The sequence below is a fragment of the Macrotis lagotis genome, chromosome 5 (genome assembly GCF_037893015.1).
Source record: "Macrotis lagotis isolate mMagLag1 chromosome 5, bilby.v1.9.chrom.fasta, whole genome shotgun sequence".
Lineage (NCBI taxonomy): Eukaryota > Metazoa > Chordata > Mammalia > Peramelemorphia > Peramelidae > Macrotis > Macrotis lagotis.
In genome coordinates this window covers 37,806,267-37,832,635 of record NC_133662.1, presented here as the reverse complement: position 1 = coordinate 37,832,635, position 26,369 = coordinate 37,806,267, and the positions used below count along the sequence as shown (strand labels likewise).

Below are 26,369 nucleotides of genomic sequence, written 5' to 3'. Positions count from 1 at the left end.
ACAAATAGAACCAAGGGAACATATTGCAATTCCACAGTTGGTACTACTCCTAGACAGATTTAATTATTTTTCACACTCCAAGAAACTTGTTATTTCTGGGATGTCACAAGTTGACCTTTACATTTTCAAATCATTACTCAACAATGGCAAACATTTCATTAGAGACTAGAATTTGTAATTATGCTTAGATTTATAGTTCTGACTTTATTTCAGTCACATTTAGTCACTATTTATTAATAATATACTGTGTGCATCAATCTGTGGCAGGGCTAAAGACACAAATATGAGAAATAAGATGATTCATGACCTCATTGAGTTTAACATAAATTAGTGCAGATTAGATATGCATGAGAGTAAGTATAGTACAGTGTGAAATATAATAGGGGCAAAGAAATACCCCAAAAACAATTACAAGAAAATATGAGGGAGAGAGTTCTTTCAACAGGAAGAACCAAAACTCCATTGGCAATATGACATGAGTTGGGCCTTGAAGGAAAAGTATTTCAATAGGAAGAAAAGTGAAGATTCACTGAAATTCCTCTCTAATCCCACACTGTTTTAGAAAGAGAACACTAAATTCACGAAAGTTGTGATATCACAAACATTATTTAATAAGACTTATGAAATAAGAAAATTTTCAAATACTGATCCAATGACAAACTATAGTCTAGAGACCAGATTTTAAAGAGTCTTAAAATCAGAAATCTGACCATCATGAAGTGGTGATTCTTTTCAGTCGCAGAATATTTTAAAGGGTATGTGTTAAGGTCTAGGAGAATTGAAAGACTTACTGTTAGATTAAGGATACAATTAAAAAAAATGTTAATTTTCTGGTTTTAAACACAAATAAGTTTTTCTTGCACTAGATCTTGACATAACCCACTAAAATATGATCAAAGTTGAATCGTCATCTCATTTGATTTTACATTCATTATCAGGTACCTTGAGTCAGAGTGACACAGTAGATTTGGTTTTTAGCTCAGGATCAGGAAGACCTCAGCTTAAATTTACTATATTTACTAATCTTCTGATTCTGGGTAAGTCACTTGATCTGAGAAGTTCATATTACTCATTGGTAAACTGAGGAATATCTGCATCATATACTGAAGTAAGTTAATACAACCATTGAGGTTTCACTAAAATTGCCTGTTTAAGGCATGTTGTTATTGCATACATAAAATTCATATACTACAATTTGTTCTATTGTTGCCCTGCTTAATGTAAACCATCATCACATTTTGCTTTCTAGTTCTTTGACATAACAATATTTTTATACACTTCGATCCTTTTTTCTTTCTTATAAAATATATGACCAATATTTTTGTACACTTTGATCCTTTTTCTTTCTTAAAATATATATGCCCACTACTGGTATAGCTGAATCTAAGATTTTGTAATTTGGAGGTAATTTCATAGCTTTAGCAACAATAAGTTGATGGCTTTTGTCACCCAAAAATTTCAACATTTTTAATTTATTTTATTTTCATCTTTGTTGTTTCCATGAGGACAAATTACAGCTTGAAAGATTATTTTCATTTAACATTGATAATTTGAATAATTTTTTGCTCAAACTTCCTCTTTTAAAGTTACTTATTTTCTCCCCCCCCATAAATATCCCCCCATGAGGTAAAAAAAATACAAAAAGACCACCAAACTCTTGTAACAAATGCACATTTAAGGAAAACAATTCCCTACAAAATTTGTGATATTCATTTTCTTACCACATCTACCCAATCTGAAAATTTTGAAAAACCTAAATTATTTGGATAATAATTATAGATGAAGACTGTTTTTTCTTACAAACATGACTAATTGGCATTTTTTACTTTACCATATCTCTTCTAGCCATTTTGTACAGGCTTGCATAGAAGCAATAGCTATTCTTCATAGATTTTGGGGATGAGGATTTTATGATGATAATTGCTACAAATTTGTTTCCTAATTAATAGCTAAACTTTAAATTTTAGAGGCATTGTATTTTTATGTAATTAAAATTGAACATTTAAGGTTTTTGTGATCCTTTTTAAACCTTGTGTGGATATGAACTCTTCTACTGCCCATAAATGCATTTTCCTCAAGGCTGATCTAATGTCTTAGAAAGAATCTTTTCTTTCTAAGTCATGCTTTCATCATGTGCAATGTAATCCATATCTACAGTGTTCTATTTCTGTTTCTTGCTAGATAACATTGCAGTGTTTCCAACATTTTTGTATTACTTAGTAATTACTAGCATTACAATGTAGGTCTTTAATTTACTAGGTTACTCAACTTCTTTTGAATACTACATGTTTAATCTCTTCAGTTTCTCAAGATGTTTATTGCTGAGCAGTATGGAATAATTCCGGATTTCGTATAGTTAGACCTCCTTCCTAAAAAATAGAAAGAGACTGTTGGAAAGTGATATATTAAAATACTTTTGATGAGAACACATCTTTAAAGTTTGAAGGGACCATAGAAACCACAAAATCCAACCTCTTCATTTTAGAGGTGAGTAAAGTGAGGCAAAGAGAGGTTGTGTCTTGCCCAGACTTAAAGATTTATGGACCATCTGAGTCAGGATATGAACTCAAACTTTATTCAATTCTAAATCCAGTCCCCTATTTATTATAAGGAATGCCTTTCTTCTAAATATCAAATTGAATTAGAAGAAATGTGTTAAAATATTCATATGTTTCAGTCAAGCAACTTTATATGAGATTTATGATTCAAGACATGATAATCATAAAAATCACAAGTATTTATATAGAGATTTAGTATTTTTAAGTAATTTTACAAATATTGTTCAATTTAATCTTCACCCCAATCCTGTAACATATATGATCTCATTATCCCCATTCTGTAGATTGAGCAAGCCAAGAAAGATTAGGTTTCATGACTTGTCCAGGGAAGTGCCAGAATTGGAATTCAGGCCTTGTGAGTTCAAACACAGCACTTTATCCAATTCACCATGCAGCTGTCTTTAGAAATCATTAAAGAAAGTAATGAACAGCTATGAAAACATTTAAGCAAGGTTTTTTTATTCCAGTAAACAAAAGATAACAAATAAGTTCCAGTAATTTGGGTAATGACTGAAGAAATGATAGCTTCTGAAGGTCATGCAATATTGAAGTGATAACAAATATTAGGATTTTAGAGAAACCGTCATTACATTTTTAAAGGATTTTATGAACAGGAATGAATTTGGCATATTTAATGAGGTCTCTTTTGTTGGGAGGTTTAATGAAAGTCTTTCCTATAGCAGGAGGCCTTCCTTTCCTAATTAGAATGGTAAGAATTATCTCCAACATTATTTCTCCAAAGTACAGTCAAGTATTAGCTCTAGGGACTGAACCCTTCCCAAATCACTGACTTTAACCAGCTTCATTCCAGTAGGAGTAAGGTTTTTCTACTAATGACCTTCCTCTAAAATGAAGGACAGCCTCCCATAAGCATATTTGAAAGACTTTTCTCCACAATGACTCCTCTGAAAGAAAATAAGAGATGATCTATGAGAGACTTCCCATACTGAGACCTTATGGAAGTGCTTCTCAGATTGGTTTCTCTCATATTGAAGAAGCTCTGAACTTCATTTGAATGCTTTTCCTTATTCATTACAATGATCAGATTTCTATCTAATATGAATTCTTAAAGGGGAAATAAGAAATGAGGGAATTACCACATTAAATATATTCATAAACTTTCTCTCAATTGTGTAACCTCTTCAGTCAAATATGTTAAGCATATTTATATATAATATTTACATAAATTTGCATATATATAAATGGATTCTCTGATATTTAGCAAAATAGGACTTCTGTGTGAAAGCATGATACAATGTTTAAATTCATAAATTTTTCTTTTGTGTGTACTTTTTGATGTCTAACAATACTGAGCTCTGACTGAAAGACTTTCCACATTGATTGCATTCCTAGGATTTTTCCTAGTGTAATTTCTCTGTTGCTTAGCAAGACTAAAGTTGAATCTTAAAGCCGTTTCACATTTATTGTGTCCATAAGGTTTTTCAACAGTGTGAATTTTCTGAAATTTAGAAAGACTGTTGACTCTGTGTGAAAACCTTTCCACATTTATTATCAACATAGGTCTCTCTCACATTTAGTAAAAGTAGAATTCTTTTTTTTTAGGTTTTTTTTTTCCCAAGGCAAATGGGGTTAAGTGGCTTGCCCAAGGCCACACAGCTAGGTAATTGTTAAGTGTCTGAGACCAGATTTGAACCCAAGTACTCCTGACTCCAAGGCCAGTGCTTTATCCACTACACCACCTAGCCACCCCTGTAGAATTCTTTTTAAAAGTCATTCCACATTAATTACAGCCATAAGATATGATTAGCTGATGTGCAGCAAGACTAGCGCTGGTGAAAGCCTTTTCATACTGAATGCATTTAAAAGATTTTATTCCTCCAGTGTGAATTCTCTGATGTGTAAGAAAACTGAAAAACAGTGTGAAAGCCTTTGTACATCAATTACATTCCTGAGGTTTTTCTTATATCCAGCAAGATTGGACCTCTGTGTGTCTGAAAGACTTTTCACATTAATCACATGCATAAGGATTCTTTCCAGAATGGATATTCTAATGTTTCCCAACACTGGACTTTGTGAAAAAGGATTTCCAAAACAATTAGGTGCATAAGATTTCTCTCCAGTGTGGATTTTCTTTTTTTGGGGGGTAGGAGTGTTTTTGTGGACTTTCTCATATAAAGCAATATTTCTGCTATGTGTAAAAGCCTTTTAATATTGATTATATTCAAAAGGTTACACTACAGTATGGATTCTCTTATGGAAAGCAAGAGTGTACTTCTTTTTGTAAATTTTTCCACATTGATGACATTCTTAAGATTTCTCTACAGTAGATTTTTTTGATATCTAGCAAAACAAAAACTGAATTTGAAAGACTTTCTACAATGATCATAATCAAAATGTTTCTCTCCAGTGAGATTCTCTGATGTGCACCAAACTGGGGTTGTATGAGAAAATTTTTCCACATTCAATACATTCAAAATATTTCTTTACATTTCTGATGTGCAAGTTTCTGATGTGTAATTAGATGGGAGGTTATGAGAGCCTTCCCACATTGATTATATTGAAATGTTTCTCTTCAGTGTGGATTCCCTTGTGGTCAATGAGGAGTAATCTAAGGCAGACAATCTTCCCACATTCATTACCCTTAAAAAATTCTTCTCCTGTAAGAATCTTCTGAGGTCTATCAAGATCTGAGTTTCAAACAAGGCCTTCCCACACTTAGGATGTATATCTTTTCATTCCTAAGTGAAATCTGGAATAAGGTCTGGGTCCCAGGAGCTTTTCTCTTTTCCTAGGCTCTCTCCTTGGAAAAAGTTTTGGTCCTATGCAAGCTAATCTGCCTTCTCTTCTTAGGTGGATGACTAAACAAAAATTTAAATACCTTTTTATGTCTATATATTAAAATCAATTATGTCAAAACTTCAATTAGATAGAAATATTGGAGAATGTGAAGAACACATTGTATTTTATTATATTATAGCAGTCTTATTTTTCCAATATGAATCAGCAGTTTTCTACAATGAGAATTTGTCTTACAGTAATAAATTTCTCAAGATAAAGGATCTCCATGATCATGAAGTTTAAGTTCCTCTTTCAAAAACTGATACTTTTTAATAACATGAACATTTCCCATTATAGTACATTATCTTATAATTAAGAATAACAGTAAAGAAAATCTAAATGTAAAACAATCATGTGTAACATTACATGTATCACATTATTCTGTACTCTTAATTTCCTTTTTGATATCAAGTGAATGGATTCATAAGAATTATCTGGGACAAAAATTGTTCTGGAAGTTTCATTTAATTTCATCCTTTCTACTAAGATGACTGACTTAATGAGAAACAGACAATCCAGCTCACAAACAGCAACTTCAAGAAAAGCCTAAATTTCATACTAATCCAAACAATGAATAGGAAGTTCCATGAAAAGTGACTGTCACTTCTTCCACCTTTGAAATATAAAAGAAGTCAACTCAGTATTGAACCCACTGAAAAATCACCTCCCAAGACATAATCAGGGTCATGTGTGGTCTGCAAGGCTCTGTTTTAGAAGGTAGCAAAAGTGCAGTTGTCAAGAAGCCTCAGAGTGTGTGAGACCCTGAAAGCCCCAAGCATTCACAGTAAGCAGTACTGCTACTATGCTCAGATTCAACAGCTTATATGCAAGGGCTCTTAGGGTTCTTAAACTGTGTCCTGAGACCCCAAGAAGGACCCTGAATATCTAACAATGTGGATTTCAAAGATGTAAAGGAGGAGGGGATTTTTGGAGGTAGTGATTAAAAGAAGGCCTCAGGAGACTAAAACTAATTGGAATTGGCCACTCCCATGAAAGAGCACAGACTGCATAATAATACAAGGAAGAACTGATAAGAAGTCCTAATTCAGAAAATAAAGCTGGGGTGATGATCCAATAAAAGGGAACACCATGTAGAGAAACAGATAGATAGAGACAGAAACAGTCACACACACACACACACACACACACACACACACACACACACACACAGACACAAACACACACATACACACATTCACACAGACAGACTAAATGGTTCTATAGCAATTTAACTCCTAATAACAGCAATGGAAAAATAATTTATGTTACATCAGAAAAAATTGAAAATATAGAGAAATGTAACAAATGTCTAAAAATACAATAAAACATTTGAGGAAACAACTGGGAGAATAATTAGCTTACAAAAGGGAATTGGAAAGCCTTATACAAGTAGAATGCTTGAAAACTAGAATAAACCAAATAGACCAAAAGCTCCATGAGTCAGGCAGAAATATTAAATTATTTTTAAGTAAAAGGAAATATAAAATACTTGGCATAAAAAACTGAGCTGTTAAACAATTCAAAGAGAGATAATTTAAGAAACATTGGACTCCCTAAAATATATGAACAAAATAACAACACTATTGAGGAATATTTGAACCACTTGTGATATTGAGATGAAAGAACATATTATTATACTTAAAAAATAATGAAAATGATTTCAGAAAATCCTGGGTAGTGTTAACTAATACAAACTAAAGGAAGAAAAACTAGGAGAAGCACAATTGTGAAAGAAGAACTAATTAATTAATTAATTAATTAAGATCAAAACAATGACCAACCATGTCTCTGAAGGATCTAGGTTGAAACGTGTTACCTACCACCTGACAGGGTGTAAGGGATACTAAGTGCAGAGACATGTGTTTTTGGAAATGACTATATGGACTTCTTTTGTTTATTTATTGCAATATTTTTTCTTAATTTCCTTTCTTTTAATTAACTGGAGTTGAGAGTTGGGGGGTTGGAGAAAGGATCGCAATAATGATTTGATGTTTATTCTAAGTCCTTATACTTTTTATAGAAGTATTATCACAATAATACTTTTCATTCATTTATTATAATATATTCAACTAATCTTTATTTTTAATTAAGAAACTAGAAACAATGCTCTGAATATTTTGATATTTGTAGTAGTTAAAGATAGGTCCTATTTTCTCACAAAACTGAAAATATTTTCTACAATATATGAACAGGTTCACAATTGAATAAACAATTTATCACGTTACCCATATTCCCACAACCACTCCAGTATTGACAACTCCCATCATTCCCATTTTAATTTATGGGCAATAATATCACAGAGGTGTTTTAAATTTCATTTCTCTTATTAGTGATTTAGAGAATTCTTTCACAGAATTGTTAATCATGTATATTTCATCTTTGGAAAATTATTGACTTTCTCCACTTCTGACCAAGATGGCATAGAGAAGCCAAACATTTTTTGTTTTAAGTTGTCCTGGCTTTCCCTCAAAACCAACATGAGACAAACCTCTTTATAGTTTTTTGGGTCCACACATAACCCACTGAAGAACTGAGGGGAAAACCAACCAGCAAGTTTTGTCACGGGCTGAGCTTGGGCATGCCTCAGGCAAGGAGCAGAATTCCAGTGCATGGATGGCAGGGTGAAGCAGGGAACTTACATGAGAACTATAGCAGCAGAAATCTTTACTGTGTATGTCTTGAGAAGGCAGGGAGAACTACAGCACAGTTGCCCAGGACACCCATCCAACCAGCTCGGCTGGTCTGAAGAACCAAGGCTATGAGCCCACAGGTTTCCAAATGAGTTCCTTCCCACCCCCACCTCCATTGTTCTTGTGGGAGTGGGGGATGATTTTGACCAGGAGGAAAACAGAAACTGCCCCCTGTGTTCACAAATTGGCCTAAGATCCATGACAAGGGCAAAAGATCTTTCCCAGTGCTGATCACTAAGAGAAAATCTGTTGTATTTCTAGCCTGAAAGCCTAGCCCAGATTGTGAAAGGAAAATCCACATTCAACTCTGGACCTATGGAATGGGCCAATGATACCTCCAAACCAGACAATCCAGAGAAAGTTTCTGGTATTCCTTACTGGTGGACCCACTGACTATGCCCCTGGAGTTCCCAACCCCAGTGAACAAACCTCTAGGGATTCAGCAATGATGGTCTGTGAACCAAATTCTCAGGATCCCAAATTAGGAATGTTCAGCACAAAACAAGATCTATTGAGTGTGACCTTGGAGAGCTCAGAAAAGGAGGACAGAAGGGATGAAACTTTAGAGAAGAAAATGAATTGGTGTCCAGGTCAGAAAAATTTCTTAAAAGTGATCAGAAAGGTATTTAAAAATCAAATGGAAAAATTGGGAAAAGGAACACAAGAAAAAATTAACTCTAAGAAAGAGAAAATTAACGTAGCAAAGAAAAAGATAGAGGGGTGGAGCCAAGATGAGGACAAGAAGGGATCCAGTCTTAGGCGTTCTCTGATAAAACTTTTAAACTAAGGACTCTAACTAAATTTTTGAGAGACAGAACCCACAGAGGGATCCAGAGAGGCAGTTCTCCTACTCAAGGTAAACTGGAAAAGAGCAGAAAGGCTCTGCTCCTCGGGGTTGGAGGGGCAGCCAGCCAGAGGGGTGGCCCGCCAGCCTCCCAGAGGCAGCCCCAAAGCGCTGGGAGCCTCAGCTCACAGCAATGGGGCAGTCTCCTGAGCTTCACCCTGGGAAGCACCAGGCACAAAGTGGGGGAAAAGTGGGGGACCTCTGTCAGAGTGAGCACATGGAGCCCAGGCATCAGGGCACACAGCAAGCAGCTTGGCCAGCACCACCATGATCCAGAAACAGAAGCAGGCAGAGCCAGTAACCAGGAGCCTCCAGGGCATGAGCCCATTGTGCTGAGAGAGGGGAGTGAAGAGAGACTGCAGAGCTTTGTCCTCTGCCCCTGGAACAGGACACTGGGGTTCTGACCACATTCAGATCCTGATCGCAGTCTAGGCACCCCCATAGAACAGCAAGGCCCCCCCGCACCTCAGCCCTGTGGCAGAGGGGGGTGGTTATGGTCATTCACAGACCAGGAGGGAGGACAGAGCCTCACACACTGAGACCCTTGTGGGAGTTTCCCAAAACCTCAGGAAGCACCCCAAATCCAGGCCCAGGCTGGGAAAATGAGCAAGCAGAGAAACAAGAGGAAGACCATTGAGAAATATTTTGCATATGAGCCCAAGAAGGATCAAAATATTCAGTCTGAAGATGAGGAAGCACAAGCTCCTACTCTAAGAATCCAAGAAAAACAGAAATTGGGCTCAGGCTATGACAGAGCTCAAAAAAGACTTTGAAAATCAAATGAAGGAGTTGAAGAAAAACTGGGAAAAAAAAGGAGAGAGATGCAGGAAAAACATGAAAATAAAGTCAGCAGCTTAGTCAAGGAAATCCAAACAAAGCTGAAGAAAATAGCATACTAAACACCAGCTTAGGTCAAATGGATAAAACAGTTCAAAAAGTTATTGAGGAGAAGAATGCTTTAAAAAGCAAAATTGGCCAGATGGAAAAAGAGATAAGAAAACTCTCTGAGGAGAACAAATCCTTCAGACAAAGAATGGAACTTGGGGAGATTGATGAATTTACAAGAAACCAGGATTCATTACTTCAAAACCAAAAAAAAATGAGAAATTAGGAGAAAATGTGAAACATCTCGTTGAAAAAACAACTGATATGGAAAACAGACTTAGGAAAGATAATTTTAAAATTATTGGAATTCCTGAAAGTCATGATCAGGAAGAGCCTGGACATCATTTTCAAAGAATTACTACAGGAAAATTGCCCTGATATTCTAGAAGGAGAGGGCAAAATAGAAATGGAGAGAATCCACCGATCCCCCAGAGAAAGAGATCCCAAAAAACCAACCCCTAGGAATATTATAGCCAAGTTCCAGAACTCCCAAGTCAAAGAGAAAATATTACAAGCAGCCAGAAGGACACAGTTCAAATATCGTGGAGCTGCAGTCAGGATCACACAGGACTTAGCAGCAACTACATTGGAAGCTCCTAGGGCTTGGAATATAATATACCGGAAGGCAAAAAAGCTTAGAATGCAGCCAAGAATGAACTACCCAGCAAGGCTGAATGTCCTCTTCCAGGGATAAAGATGGACTTTCAATAAACCAGGGGAATTTCAAATGTCCCTTTTGGAATGGCCAGAGCTGAACAGAAGGTTTGATCTTCAGATACAGGACTCAGGTGAAGTATGGAGATTGGAGGAGAGGGGGAAAATATGAGGGACTTGATGATGAACTACATGTATTCCTGCACAGAAAAATGACACTGATAATACTCATATGAACCTTCTCAGTTAAGGAAAATGTAGAGCAGGTAGAGAGAGCTTTTATAGTTGAAGCACAGGAGAAAGCTGAATTTGAAGATAAAATATGGTGTAAAAATGGAGGCAATAGAAAAAAGGGAAATGTAATGGGAGAAAGAAAAAGAAGAGGGGGAATAGGCCAAGATATTTCATATGAGATTTTTTTTTATTACAATGAGCTATTGCAATGATATGGAAGGGGGAGGCAAGGGGGAATGAGGGAACCTTTGCTCTCATCAGAGGTGTCTAGGAGAGGAAACAGCATATATACTCAATGGGGTATAGGCATCTGGAGTAAGAAGGACCGGGGGAGCAGGTGGAAGAGGTGGGGATGTGAATAAAGGAGGAGAGGATGGACCATGGGGGGAGAGTGGTCAGATATAACACATTTTCTTTTTTACTTCTTGTAAGGGGCTGGGATTGGAAGGCCTGTCCAGGACAATGGGGCCAGGTGGATTCTGTGCCTAAGGGGTGGGTGGTGTGGGGGCCCAGGACTTTTTGGCTCCAGGACCAGGGATCTGTCTGCTGTGCCACTCAGCTACCCTACAGCAGAGTCAGAGTGAAAAGAGAGAGAAAATATAGTACATGGTAGTGGAGAAATAAGAAAGGAGGGAGTTGCGATCAGCAATGGCAACATTGGAAAAATATGGAAGTAACTTTTGTGATGGACTTATCATAAAGAATATGATCCACCCATGACAGAGTTGTTGGTGTTGGAACAAAGACTGAAGCACATTTTTTATTATTATTATTTGGGGGAGGGTGCAGGGCAAATAGGGTTGGGTGGCCTGCCTGGGGCCACATGGCAGGGTGATCTTTGAGTGTCTGAGGCCGGGTTTGGACCCGGGTGCTCCTGGCTCAAGGGCCAGTGCTGTGTCCGCTACCCAGCCACCCCACTATTATTACTATTTCATTTTATTTTGGGTCTTTTTTTTTTTTCTTCTTTTTGGTTTTTGTAGGGTAGTGGGGATCGGGTGGCTTGCATGTCAAAAGGCTGGGTGATTGTTGGGTCTACGGGGCTGGATGTTGGCTTGGGTACTTGTGGCTCCAGGGCTGGTGCTTCATCCATTGCACCACCTGGCCATACCTACAATTATTACTATTATTTTTTTTTAATTTTAATTTTTTCTCTCCCCTTTACTTTATCGCTCAAGCAAGTCTATATTCATGAGAGGGAGGGGGTATTTTGTTTACTCTTAAACAAGAATATTTTATTAAGGTATAAAAAATTTGTACAAAATGAGAATAAAAAATAAAATTAAAAAAATTAAAAAATGATAGAAGAAAACAAATTTTTCCCCATTAACAATTTTATTTATTTTGAGTTTTACAATTTTTCCCCTAATCTTACTTCCCTCCCCCACCCCTCACAGAAGGCACTTTGTTAGACTTTACATGGTTTCCATGTTATACATTGATCCAAATTGAGTACGATGAGAGAGAAATCATATCCTTAAGGAAGAAACATAAAGTATAAGATATAACATGATCAGACAATAAGATATCAGTTTTTTTTCCTAAATTAAAGGAAATAGTCTTTGGACTTTGTTCAAACTCCATGGTTCTTTATCTGGATACAGATAGTAATCTCCATTGCAGACAAACCCAAATTGTCCCTGATGGTTGCACTGATGAAATGAGTGAGTCCATCAAGGTTGATCATCACCCCCATGTTGCTGTTAGGGTGTACAATGTTTTTCTGGTTCCGCTCATCTCACTCAGCATCAGTTCATGCAAATACCTCCAGGCTTCCCTGAATTCCCATCCCTCCTAGTTTCTAATAAAGCAATTGTGTTCCATGACATACATATACCACAGTTTGCTAAGCCCTTCTCCAATTGAAGGGCATTTACTTGATTTCCAATTCTTTGCCACCACAAACAGGGCTTCTATAAATATTTTTGTAGAAGTGATGTTTTCACCCTTTTTCATGATCTCTTCAGGGTACAGATCCAGTAGTGGTATTGCTGGATCAAAGGGTATGCACAATTTTGTTGCCCTTTGGGCATAGTTCCAAATTTCTCTCCAGATAGGTTAGATGAGTTCACAACTCCACCAACAATGTAATAGTGTCCCAAAAGAAAACAAATTTTTAAAAAATACAATTGAACAAAAGAAAAAAAATAATTCTCTCAAAAATACAATTAGGCAAATGGAAAAAGAAAGCAACTCTCTCAAAATTAGAATCAACCAATTGGAAAAGGTGATGCAAAAGGTAAATGAAGAAAATAATTCTCTTTTAAAAAATGAAATCTATGTAAGTTAATGATTTCATGAGACACAAAGAATCTATTAAACAAAATTTTAAAAAATGAAAAAATAGCAGAAAATGTGAAATAGTTCTTTGACAAAACAACTGACTTGGAAAGTAGATGCAGGAGAGACAATTTAAGAATCATAGGAATACTTGAAATCCTTGAAGGAAAAAAAATGCTTGAAATCCAGGATATAGTGGAAGAGAAGTGCCCTGATATCCTGGAACCAGAGGTTAAAATAGTCTTTGAAAGAATACATTGATACTCTTCTGAAAGCAATCTAAAAATGAAAACACTAAGGAATGGTGTGTTCAAATTCCAGAATTAGCAGATCAAGGAGAAAATCCTGCAAGTAGCCAGAAAGATGCAGTTCAAATACCATGGAGCCACAGTGAGGATTACATAGGACATGACTGAATGTTGGAGAAGTTGTGGGAGGATTGAGATTAGTGGAATTGTGAACTGATCCAACAATTCTTGAGAGCCATGTGGAACTATGCCTGAAGAGCAATAAAACTGATCATACCCTTTGACCCAGCAATTACAATACTAAGCCTATATCCAGAAGAAATTTTACAAAATGGGAAAAATTTCACATGTTCCAAAATATTCATACCAGCCCTTTTTTGTAATGGCAAAAAACTGGAATTTGGGGGGATGTAAGGTCTGAAATATATTACAGAGAGATAGGGATGGTAGATTACAATCAAGAATCCACTGTCCTGAAAAGCTGAGCCTTTTTTTTCAGAAGAAGAGGTGAACATATAATGAAATGGTTACTTTCAATTTATTCTGATGAAAAGACCAGAGCAAAGCAGAAAATTTGGTCTTCAAGTAGGAGATTCAAGAGATACATGAAAAGACAAATAGGGGAAAAGAAAATAAACAATAAGATTAATATGGTTACACCCTCATCTGGGAGGAAGATTCTCTTAACTCGTGAGAATTATAGCTCTATTAGAGGGAATATACTTAGGCATAAGGAAAGGACATTCGTGATATGTCCAATGCTTTGATGGAATCATTTTTTAAAAATTCCTTAAAAAGAAGGTTTAGGCAAGAGACGGTAGGAAGGGAGAGATGGAATGGGCTAAATTACATCACATGAAGAGGTGCAAAGGACCTATTGCAATAGAAGGAAAGAAATGAGGTGTGAGAACCACGTCAATCTTGCTCTAATAAGATTTGATTCAAAGAGTGAGGAACACACACACTCAATTTAATTTAGAAATTTGTCTTCCTTTTCTAGGAAGGGAAATGGGAGAGGGAAAAGAAGGAGGAACTGATAGGGAAGGAAGAAGGGGAAAAGGGAAAGGGGAAAGAAAATGGAGTGGATTGGATAGAAGATAAATATGATGAAGGGAGTGGTATTCAGAAACAAAATATTGGGAAGGAGGGACAAGGTGAAAATAGCATAAAAATACAAATGAAGGAGAGATAGCATGGAAGGCAATACAGAGTTAGTAATTAAAACTTTGAACATGAATGGGATGAACTCTCCCATAAAACTGAAGCAGTTAGCAGAATGTATTAAAAACCAGAATCCCATATTTGAAGCAGAGATAGTAAAAGTAAAAGTCTGGAGCAGAAAATATCATACTTCCAGTTAAATGAAAAGAATGGGTGTTGCAATCCTTATCTCAGACAAAGTAGCTGCAAAAATGATCATATTAAAAGGGATAAGGATCTATGCTCCTAAAAGTTATGATAGACAATTACTTTTTTTAATTCTTTTTTCCAATTGATATTGGATTTTACTTTTCTAATTACATGTTATGAAAGGTTTTCAGCATTCATTCATATGCATATCCCTGTTTTTAACTTACATGATTTCCTTCCATCATCCCTTCCCACGCTTCTTCCCTCAGTGGCTACCAGTCAGGTGAATAGTATGCATACACATTTATGTTTAAAATGTTTACAGATTAGTCATTTTTGTACTAGAAATTAGGATTAAGGGAAAAGAAAGAAATTCATGAGATACAAAATACATAAGAAATATATACATGCATTATCTCTCTTTGTTCAAAACTGATTGTAGTGTTCTTTCAGATTCTTTAGGGTTATTTTTTGTTGGTTTGTTTTGTTTTTGTTTTTCTTCCACTGAGGATAGCATTGTCTATAGTTGGTCTCCCAGAGTTATCTGAACTCTCTGAACTGCTAAGAGGAGTTGCATCCATCAAGGTTGATCAACTCTCAATCTTTCTGTTAATGTGTACAATATTCTCTTGGTTCTGCTTCCTTCACTCAGCATCAGTTCCCATAATTCATTCCATGCTTCTTCTAGAGTGTGTCCATTCATAATTTATTATAGAAAAAAGCATTCCATAACATTCTTATGCCATAATTTATTCAGTCATTCCCCAATTGATGAACATTCCCTCAATTTCCAATTCTTTGCCATTACAAAAAGAGCTGGTATGAATATTTTGGAATATATGCTACTTTTCCCATTTTATTTAATTTCTTCTGGATATAGACCTAGTATTTCAATTGCTGGGTCAAAGGGCATGATCAATTTTCTTGCTTTTCAGGCATAGTTCCATATTGCTCTCCAGAATGGTTGGATCATTTCTCAATTCCACCAATCCCAATCCTCCCCAATCCTCTCCAACACTGATCATTTTTCCTTTTTGCCATCTTAGCCAATCTGATAGATGTGAGGAGAAAATGTATAATTGTTTTAATTTGCATTTTTCTAATCCATATTGATTTGGAGCATTTTTATATATGATTATACATAGTTTTAATTTCTTCATTTGAAAACTGTCTGATCATATTGTTTGACCATTTATCAATTGGGGAATGACTTTTAACTTTATAAATTTGATGCAGTTCTCCATATATTTTTAAAATTAGACATTTATCAAAACCCCAAATTGGAAATGTTTCCCAATTTTCTGTTTTCCTTCTCATTTTGGCAGCATTGGTTTTATTAGTGCAAACCTTTTTTAATTTAATATAGTCAAAACCATCCTTTTTGGATTTTATAATTATTCTATTTCTTTTTTTGGTGAAAATTTCTCCCTTTTCCATAGATTTGATAGATAATTTTTTGTCTTTTAATTGGTCTGTGGTATCCCACTTTATGTCTGAATCCTGTACCCATTTTGAACTTATTTCAGTATATTCTGTGTGATTAGGCTTAGACCCAATTTCTGCCATGCTGTTTTCCATGTTTCCTAACAATTTTTGTCAAATATTGAATTTTTAGCCCAGAAGCTAGTGTTTTTGGCCTTGTCAAACAATAGATACTGTAGTCAGTTACTATTCTTTCTTTTGAAATTATGCTAATCCATTGATCTAATACTCTGTTTCTTGACCAGTACCAGGCAGTTTTGATGACTACTACTTTATAGTATAGTTTTAGACCTGGTAGAGCTAAGTCACCTTCCTTTAATTTTTTTATCAGTTTCCATTGATATTCTTGACCTTTTATTGCTCCAGATGAATTTTGACTCTTTTTTTTTTTCTAGCTCGGTAAAATAGTTATTTGATAGATTGATTGGTATGACACTGAATAAATAATTTATTGGATAGAATTGTCATTTTTATTTATCTAATCATGAACAATTGATGTTTTTCCAATTGTTTAGATTTGACATTTGTGTGAGAAGTGCTTTGTAATTGTGTTCATATAGTTTCTTGGTTTGTATTGGGAGATTCCCAAAAATTCAATGATGCCTACAGTTACTTTAAAATGAATTTCTCTTTCTATCTCTTGCTCTTGGACCTTGTTTTTCATATATATGGAAATGTTGATAATTTTTGTGAGTTTACTTTATATCCTACCATTGTGCTGAATTTGTTTCAAGTATGTTTCATTTTTAGATGACTTTCTCAGCTTCTCTTAGTATACCATCATATCATCTGCAAAGAGTGTAAGTTTTACCTCCTCATTGCCAATTCTGATTCCTTGAGTTTCTTTTTCTTCTAATATTGCTAAAGCTAACATTTCCAATACAATATTGAATAGTAATGGTAACAATGGACATCTGATCTCACTGAAATACTCTTAGTTAATCTGTATTATATCCAGTATTTGTTGATGGTTTTAGATAGATATTGATTATCATTTTCAGGAAAACTCCATTTTTTCCCCATATTTTCTTGTGTTTTTAGTAGGAATGGATGTTGTACTTTATCAAAGGCTTTTTCAGTCTCAGTTGAGATAATCATATGATTTCTTTTGGTTTTTCATTTTGACGTGTTCAATAATATTGAAGATTTTTACTAATATTGGACCATACCTGCCTACCTGTTATAAATCCTACTTGATCATAGTGTATTATCCTGGTAATAACTTGTAATCTCTTTGCTAAAATTTTATTTAAGATTTTTGAATTGTTGCTCATTAGGGAGATTGGTTTACAATTTTCCTTGTCTCTTTTGATTCTTCCTGGTTTAGATATCAACACCATATTGGTGTCAAATAAAGAATTTGGCAGAACAACTTCTCCTATTATATAAATAGCTTATATAAAATTGAAATGAATTCTTCCTTAAATGTTTGATAGAATTCACTTGTCAATCTTTCTGGACATGGGATTCTTTCTTAGAAAATTTATTGATGCTTTCTTCAATTTCTTTTTTCTGAAATAGGGCTTTTAAAGTATTTTATTCCCTTTTCTGTTAATCTGGGTAATTTGTACTTTTGTAAACATTCAACCATTTCACTCAGGTCGTCAAATTATTGCCATACAATTTGGCAAAATAGCTCCAAAAATCTTTTTAATATCATCCTCATCGGGGATTAGTTCACCCTTTTTATTTTTGATGCTGGTAGTTGTTTATCCTCTTTCTTTTTTTGTAATAAGATTAATCAAAGATTTATCTATTTTATTGTTTTTTCATAAAACCAACTCTTAGTTTTATTTATTAAGGTAATTGATTTGCTTGCTTCCAATTTTGTTAATCTCTCCCTTGACTTCCAGAATTTCTAATTTGATATTTAATTGGGAATATTTAATTTGTTCTTTTTAATTGGATACTCAATTTATTGATTTCTTCTTTCTCTATTCTATTTATATGAGCACTTAGAGATATAAAATTTCCCCTCAATATTGCCTTGACTGCTTATCATAAATCTTGGTATGATGCCTCATTGTTATCATTTTCATGGATTTAATTATTGATTATTTCTATGAATTGCATTCTTTAAAATTAAGTTAGTTTACAATTCATTTTTCTTTAAGCTTTTATGAACTTTTATTACATGTTATTTTTATTTCATCATGATCTGAGAAGTATGCATTTATTATTTCTGCCTTTCTGTTTTTTATTATAAGGTCTTTATACCCAGATACAAATTCAATTTTGGTACAGGTGCCATATACTGCAGGGAAAAAAAGTATATATTTTTTCTAAGCCTCATTTCATTATGTTTTCTCCAGAGGTCTATCATATATATGTTTTCTAAGATTTTATTTACCTTCTTAACTTCCCTCTTGTTTTTTGTGATTAGATTACTCTAATTCTGAGAGAGGGAGGTTAAGATCTCCCATTATTAATATTAAAATTCATATATTAATATATGTGTCCTTGTAATTCACTCAGCTTTTCCTCTAGGAATTTGGATGCTATATCATCAGGTACATGCACAATTAATAATTATATAGCTTCACTTTCCTATGGTATCATTTAAGAAGATGCAATTTCCTTCTTTATCTCTTTAAATGAGATTAATTCTTTCTTTTGCTTTATCTGAGATAAGGATTACTGCCCCTGATTATTTTTTTTTACTTCAGCTGATGCATATTATTTTTTATATCCTTTTTCTTTGACCTTATGTGTATTGTTCTGTTTCGTGTGTTTCTTTTAAACAACATATTGTAGGATTCTGATTTTTAATTCATTTTGCTATCAGCTTCCATTTTATAGGAAAGCTCATCCCATTACATTATATTATAAACATATTAAAATTCTGTACTTCCTTCCATCCTATCTTTCTCCATTTATATTTTCTCTTTCCTTTCCTCTTATTTCTCCTCAACAAAGTTTTGCTCCCTTTCTCCTTTAACTTTTCTTTTAAATTTTAACTTTCAGTTTATTTTTACTTTTACTTTTGCCTTCCTCCTTTTTCTTGCCCTTCCCCCACTTCCCTGTAGTGTAGGATAAATTTTTAAAAATGGAATGGGAATGTATCTTATTCCCTCTGGCTCAAATCTATTGAATAGAATTTATTCAGTGTTCACACCCTCCCTTCTTTCTCTCTACTATAATAACTCTTTATATCTCCTCATTTGGTGTTATTTATTGATAGAAATACTAACAATCAAGTAGGAACAGTCAAAGTGCCTTCAATCAAAGGTTGATTATTTGATTGCTTGATTGCTTGAGAAGCTCAAAGTACTGGAAATTAAAGTATAAACACAAGTTGATTGATTGTTTGTTGAGCAGCATTGTCTCATAATCACTAAGTATCCTCCCCCATTGTCTCTTTAAAATTATACTTCTCAAGAGTCATGAATCATGTCAAATTACAATCATTTTGTATCTTATTTACTTTTCAACTACCCTCCAAGGGCACATAATCCTTATGAACCAAAGCATCAGGTAAAGCCATATCATTTCATGAACGATTTGTACCATCCAAGTATACTCTCTCCCCCACACAACCCCTTTAGCTCCTCAACCACAGGACTTAAACCCTTGTTAACTGAAGTATGAATTAAATACCACCTAAGTAGTTTCCCACTCTCTGCTCCTAAAGTCACTTCCAATTTGATTAATTAGAGTCTCTTAAGTACTCTAAGTACAGGGACACTCTGAAGGTCTCTCTTAAGAACTTTATACTTGGCCAAGATGGTGACAAGAGAGAAGCTCTCTCATAAAACTTCGAAACTAAGGACTCTAACTAAACTTTCCAGAGACAGAACCCACAGAAGGACTCAATGAGGCAGTTCTCATACTCAAGGTAAACTGGAAAAGAGCAGAAAGACTCTACTCCCCGGGGTTGGAGGGTCGGGCCTGCCAGAGGGGTGGCCTACCAGAGTGAAAGAACTTCAGCCTCCTGGAGGCAGCCCCAGGGCACTGGAAGCCATGCCTCACAGCGGGAGTCTCCTGAGCTACGCCCCCCCTCCCATCCCGGGGAGGAGCAGGAACAAAGTGGGTAACAGCAGGAGACCTCTGCTAGAGCAAGCACATGAAGCCCAGCTCTCAGGGCACACAGTTAGCAATGTAGTCTTTTGGCAGCCCAGATCCAGGACCAGAAGCAGGCAGAGCCAGTAAGCAGGAGCCCCCAGGGCATGAGCCAATTGAACCTAGGGAGGGGAGTGAAGAGAGGGACTGTGAGCTCTGCTCCTGGAACCGGACCTGGGGCTCTGACTACATTCAGATCCTGCTCACAGTCTAGGCCCCACAGTAGAACAGCAGGGGCCCCCTCAACCTCAACCCTATGGCAGAGGGGGACACATATGGTCATTCACAGACCAGGAGGGAGAACAGAGCCCCACACACTGAGATCCTTGTGGGAGTGTCCCAAAAGCTCAGGAAGCACCCCAACACCAGGCTCAGGCTGGGAAAATGAGCAAGCAGAGAAACAAGTGGAAGACCATTGAGAAATATTTTGCATATGAGGCCAAGAAGGATCAAAATACTTAGTCTGAAGATGAGGAAGCAAAAGCTCCTGCTCTAAAGACTCCAAGAAAAACAGAAATTGGGCTCAGGCTATGACAGAGCTCAAAAAAGACTTTGAAAATCAAATGAGGGAGTTAGAAGAAAAACTTGGAAAAGAAAGGAGAGAGATGCAGGAAAAAACATGAAAATGAAGTCAGCAGCCTAGTCAAGGAAATCCAAAAAATTGTTGAAGAAAATAACATGCTAAAAACCAGCTTATGTCAAATGGATAAAACAGTTTAAAAAGTTATTGAAGGAGAAGAATACTTTAAAAAGCAAAATTGGCTAGATGGAAAAAAGAGATAAGAAAACTCTCTGAGGAGAACAAATCCTTCAGACAAAGAATGGAACTTGGGGAGATTGATGAATTTACAAGAAACCAGGATTCATTACTTCAAAACCAAAAAAATGAGAAATTAGGAGAAAATGTGAAACATCTCATTGAAAAAACAACTGATATGGAAAACAGACTTAGGAAAGATAATTTTAAAATTATTGGAATACCTGAAAGTCATGATCAGGAAAAGAGGCTTGACATCATTTTCAAAGAATTTCTACAGGAAAATTGCCCTGATATTCTAGAAGCAGAGGGCAAAATAGAAATGGAGAGAATCTACTGATCCCCCAGAGAAAGAGATCCCAAAAAACCAACCCTTAGTAATATTATAGCCAAGTTCCAGAACTCCCAAGTCAAAGAGAAAACATTACAAGCAGCCAGAAGGACACAGTTCAAATATCGTGGAGCTGCAGTCAGGATCACACAGGACTTAGCAGCAACTACATTGGAAGCTCCTAGGGCTTGGAATATAATATACCGGAAGGCAAAAGAGCTTAGAATGCAATCAAGAATCCACTACCCAGCAAGGCTGAATGTCCTCTTTCAGGGAAAAAGATGGACTTTCAATGAACCAGGGGAATTTCAAATGTTACAGTTGGAATGGCCGGAGCTGAACCTTCAGATACAGGATTCAGGTAAAGCATAGAGATTGGCGGAGAGGGGAAAATATGAGGGACTGGATGATGATGAACTGCATGTATGCCTGCATAGAAAAATGACACTGATAATACTCATATGAACCTTCTCAATTAATAGAGCAGATAGAGGGAGCTTTTATAGTCGAAGCACAGGAGAAAGCTGAATTTGAAAATAAAATATGGTGTAAAAATGGAGTCAATAGAAAAAAAGGGAAATGATGGCAGAAAGAAAAAGAAGAGGGGGGAATAGGCCAAGATATCCCATTTAATAAGTTTTTTCTTTATTACAATGAGCTATTGCAGTGATATGGAAGGGGAGAAGGCAAGGGGTAATGAGGGAATCTTTGCTCTCATCAGAGGTGGCTAGGAGAGGAAACAGCATATATACTCAATAGGGTATAGACATCTGGAGTAAGAAGAAAAGGGGGCAAAAGGGGGAAGGGGGGATGTGAGTGATGGAGGAGAGGATTGACCATGGGGGAAGAGTGGTCAGATATAACACATTTTCCTTTTTACTTCTAGCAAGGTGCTGGGACTGGATGGCTTGTCCGGGACCATAGGACCAGGTGGATGCTGGGCCTAAGGGGTGGTAGGGGGGCTCAGGGCCTCTTGGCCCCAGGACCAGGGAATCTGTCTGCTGTGCCACTCAACTGCCCTACAGCAGAGTCAGAGAGAAGAGAGAGAAAATACAATACATGGTAGTGGAGAAATATGAAAGGAGGGAGCTGCGATCAGAAATGGCAAAGGTGGAAAAATATGGAAGTAACTTTTGCGATGGACTTACCATAAAGAATGTGATCCACCCGTGACAGAGTTGTTAGTGTTGGAACAAAGACTGAAGCACATTTATCATTATTATTATTATTATTATTATTATTGTTGTTGTTGTTGTTGTTGTTGTTATTGTTATTATTATTATTATTATTATTATTATTATTATTATTATTATTATTATTATTATTATTATTATTATTGGGGGTGCAGGGCAAATGGGGCTGGGTGGCCTGCCTGGAGCTGCATAGCAGGGTGATCTTTGGGTGTCTGAGGCCGGATTCAGACCCGGGTGCTCCTGGCTCAAAGGCCAATGCTCTGTCTGCCACCTAGCCACCCCTACTATTATTACTATTTTATGTTAATTTATTTTATTTTATTTTGTTTTATTTGGGGTCTTTTTCTTCTTTTTTTTGTTTTTGCAGGGCATTGGGGTTGGGGTGGTTTGCATGTCACATGGCTGGGTGATTGTTGGGTGTATGGGGCCGGATATGGGCTCGGGTGCTCCTGGCTCCAGGGTTGGGGCTCTGTCCATTGCGCCACCTGACCATACCTACAATTATTACTACTATTTTTTTAAATTTAAATTTTTCTCCTCTTTACTTTATCACTCAAGCAAGTCTATATTTTGTGGGGGTGGTGTATTCTGTTTACTCTTAAAGAAGAATATTTTATTAATGTATAAAAATCATTATTTGTACAAAAAGAGAATAAATAAATATAAAAAAGAACTTTATACTTGATTGTAATGTATAGGCAACATGACTCTGCATCACCCAACATATGATATCCTTTTCAGAGAAAGTGCTAATCTTTTCAAATAAGAGAGGGTTGAATTAGGTCAAAGGAAACTAAGATACATAAGTTTAGAATAAACTCACACAGCTTTTCATCTGGGCTTTTTTTCTCAAACATAATGATCTCATATTATTCAATGGAAAGACAAGAAACAATAATATCTAAATCCAGTCTTTTTGATTATATTCAACCCCTTAACTGTCCTGAGAGAAATACAATTCAAAAGAGTTATTAAGGTTCTATCTTCCTTTATAGGGCTATATACAATCTGATGGTCCTGACTAACATTTGTTTTGTTTTGTTTTGTTTTGTTTTGTTTTGTTTTGTTTTGTTTTGTTTTCCCCCTTCTTGATACCCTTTTAATGTATATATTGAGTCGTCTATTTAGAGATTGAATTCTCTGCTCACTCCTGGTCTTTTCATCAGGAAATTTTGGAAGTACTCTATTTCATTGAATATCCATCTTTTTTCCTTGACAGAATAAATTCTTGGTTGTAATTCAAGGTCCTTTGCCCTCAGTGTATGGTATTCCAGGTCCTCTAGTCTTTCAATATTGAAACTGATAAGTCCTATGGAAGTCTTATTGTGTTCTCTTTGTATTTGTATTTGTATTCTTTTTTGCCACTTGCAATATTTTCTCCTTTATTTGATATTTTTGGGATTTGACTATGATAGCCCTTGGTGTTTTTATCCTTAGGTTTCTCACTCTGGAGGAATTCTGTGCATTCTTTCTTTTTTTTTAAGAGGTATTAGTATCCTTTAATATGACTCATCAATGGGTACACAAAATATATCTAACCAAGAGCTTCCTTTTCAAAAATATAATTACAAGACAGTAAGTAGTTATTGGGGAGGGCACACTAAAATATATATTTGGGGGTCTATACATATAAATATGAAGTGTGTATATGCATAGATACATATATATTACAAATAAACACACACATACATATATATATGCAATACATCTTTGTAGTCACAAAACTTTCAGATGTAAGTCAAAGAATTTCCTTATGAAGTCTTGATTAAATTAATGCATGGCCATCAAAATTTAAAACATCTTTGACAAATTTCTTATGGCATTTAAGTTAAAAAGTTCTCTGAGAAGGAAGAGAAAAAACCCAAACAACCCAAGCAACTTCCAAAGTATCATTAGAGTTTTCAATACTCTAGCAGATTTTCCTCAATCCAAGTCACTTATTTCACTGTGACAATGAACTCAAAATTATTTTTATCATTTGAAGAGCTCTTATTACAGTAACCTGTAACATCGAAGGTTATATTTATGTGGTATCTACAAATAGCAGAAATATCATCATTCCTAATTATGAGCCATTTTTCTTCATCACCCTGCTTGTTCTAAGCACCATCTGCCCCTCCCCCTTTCCTGACTGAAGAAATGCAAATATCCTAATAAACTAATTTCAAGAACATGATCTGGGCAGTGACAGCCTAAAGGAATTAACTAACTAACATGGGTATATGCTTCTATATTGTAGGAATATTACATTTATCATCTGGTGACTGTTATCCATTTATCTTTGAAACTATGAAGAAAGATTATCAGTACCCAGTGAAAGACACCCTCAAAGAAGCTCATCAAATGTAAGTAAATCTAAAAATAAGGAACAATCCACCATATGGCCAATTTGATTTATAGATTTTTGTATTGCTATGTGATCCCCCCCATCTTTAGAAAGCACTTCTTCAGTGGAAAGCAAAGTGCTGATGATGCATGTGACTTTTACCACAGTAAGCAGCTGTTTGATGAAGACCACACTTGCTCTTTGACATATGCTGTGGGCCCTCTTAGTTTTCTTTCCATTCTTAGGACTCTATGGAAATCTTGCTTTCAGACCTAAAAATGTCAGACCAAAAAACTGTCATATTCGCAACAGTATCTATCACCTTTGAATATTTGTGGTGGTGCTTTTTTTTTTCTGGAGGAATGTTCTTGTACATCTATTGTCTTCGCTTCTCTGACATTGTGATATCTACCTCCTCAAATTCTATCCTATTGGCTTCCAGAAAACGAACTACATCTTGGTTGTCTCTTCTTTATTTCCACAAAGCCTGAAGAGGAGGCTATGAGCACTGAAATCTGTGCATTCTTTCAATGGCTATTGTGATCTTTTTGTTCTTGCAGTTACTTGAAAGATTCCTTGACAGCTTCTTCAAAGATGATTTTCAGGTTCTTAAATCGTTATAGGCTTTCTTGTAGTTCAATAAATCATAAATTATCTCTCTTGGATCTATTTTTCCAGGTCACTGGGTTTTCCTAAAATGTACTTTACATTTTCTTCAATTTTTTTTCAGCTTTTTTTTTGGATGGAATCTTGAAGTCTCAGCGATTCATTGAATTCTATTTGTCCAGTTGTAATTTTAGGGTTTTATTTTTTCAGTTAGCTTTTATGTTTCCTTTTCTAGTTGTGCAAATTTCCTCTTGGCTCAGCTGCATTCCTTGTTCAGTTTGTTACTTTTACATTTAAAGGAATTGATTTCCTCGACCAATTTGTTTCTAAATTTGGTCTAAATCCTTCACATTTCTTTTTTTTTTTCATTTACCTTCTTCCTCTTTTCTTTGGTTTTTAAATTCCTTTTTAAGTTCTTCTATGAACTTTTGGATTTGAGTCCAATTCAACGACTCTTGAAACTTCTTCTATAGGTAATTTTTACTGTTTTCTTTTTCTGAGGTGTCATTTTTATCAACTTTATCTACAAAGTAACTTTCCATAGCGAGTGCTCTTTTAGCTTTTTGGTTTGTCTTTATTATTTGAGCTCCACTCCTCGGTTAAGGGGAGTATAGATTCAAGATTTTTATACTGGGGCTGGGGTCTGATTCCTGACTTGTCACTGGCCAGGATGCTGCCTCTACAGTCCATAGGCAGAAGTCCTTGCCTTTTCAGAAATTGGTTTCTTCCTTTATGTCCAGGTTCTGCCTATGTAGTTATTTTGTTCCCAACCAAGTCCTGTCTTTTGCCCTAGATTTCCCAGGGTTTGTTTGGTGTTGTAACCCTCCCTGGTTTGCTATATAACTACTGGGACCGATGCTGTTGTCAAGATTTTGGGACCTGGACCTGGAGTGCACTGTTGCTAGAAGCCTCCTGCTGACTTTTCCACTTTTCCTCCGAGCTGGGCTTTTCTTCCCTTTCCCCACAAAGAGATAGACCTTTACTGAAGATCCTTAATGATGTCTACTATTGAAAACTTCTTTGTATTTTGTCTTTTGTTTTGGTGGGGAATCTGCAGCTTTAATGTCTGTGCAGTG

At 35.7% G+C, this 26,369-nt stretch overlaps 1 pseudogene; it reads left to right on the top strand.

Moving 5' to 3' along the window:
- The first annotated feature begins 8,375 nt into the window (after positions 1–8,375).
- LOC141489242 (ras suppressor protein 1-like) overlaps positions 8,376–26,369 on the top strand; it is a 34,326-nt pseudogene continuing 16,332 nt past the window's right edge.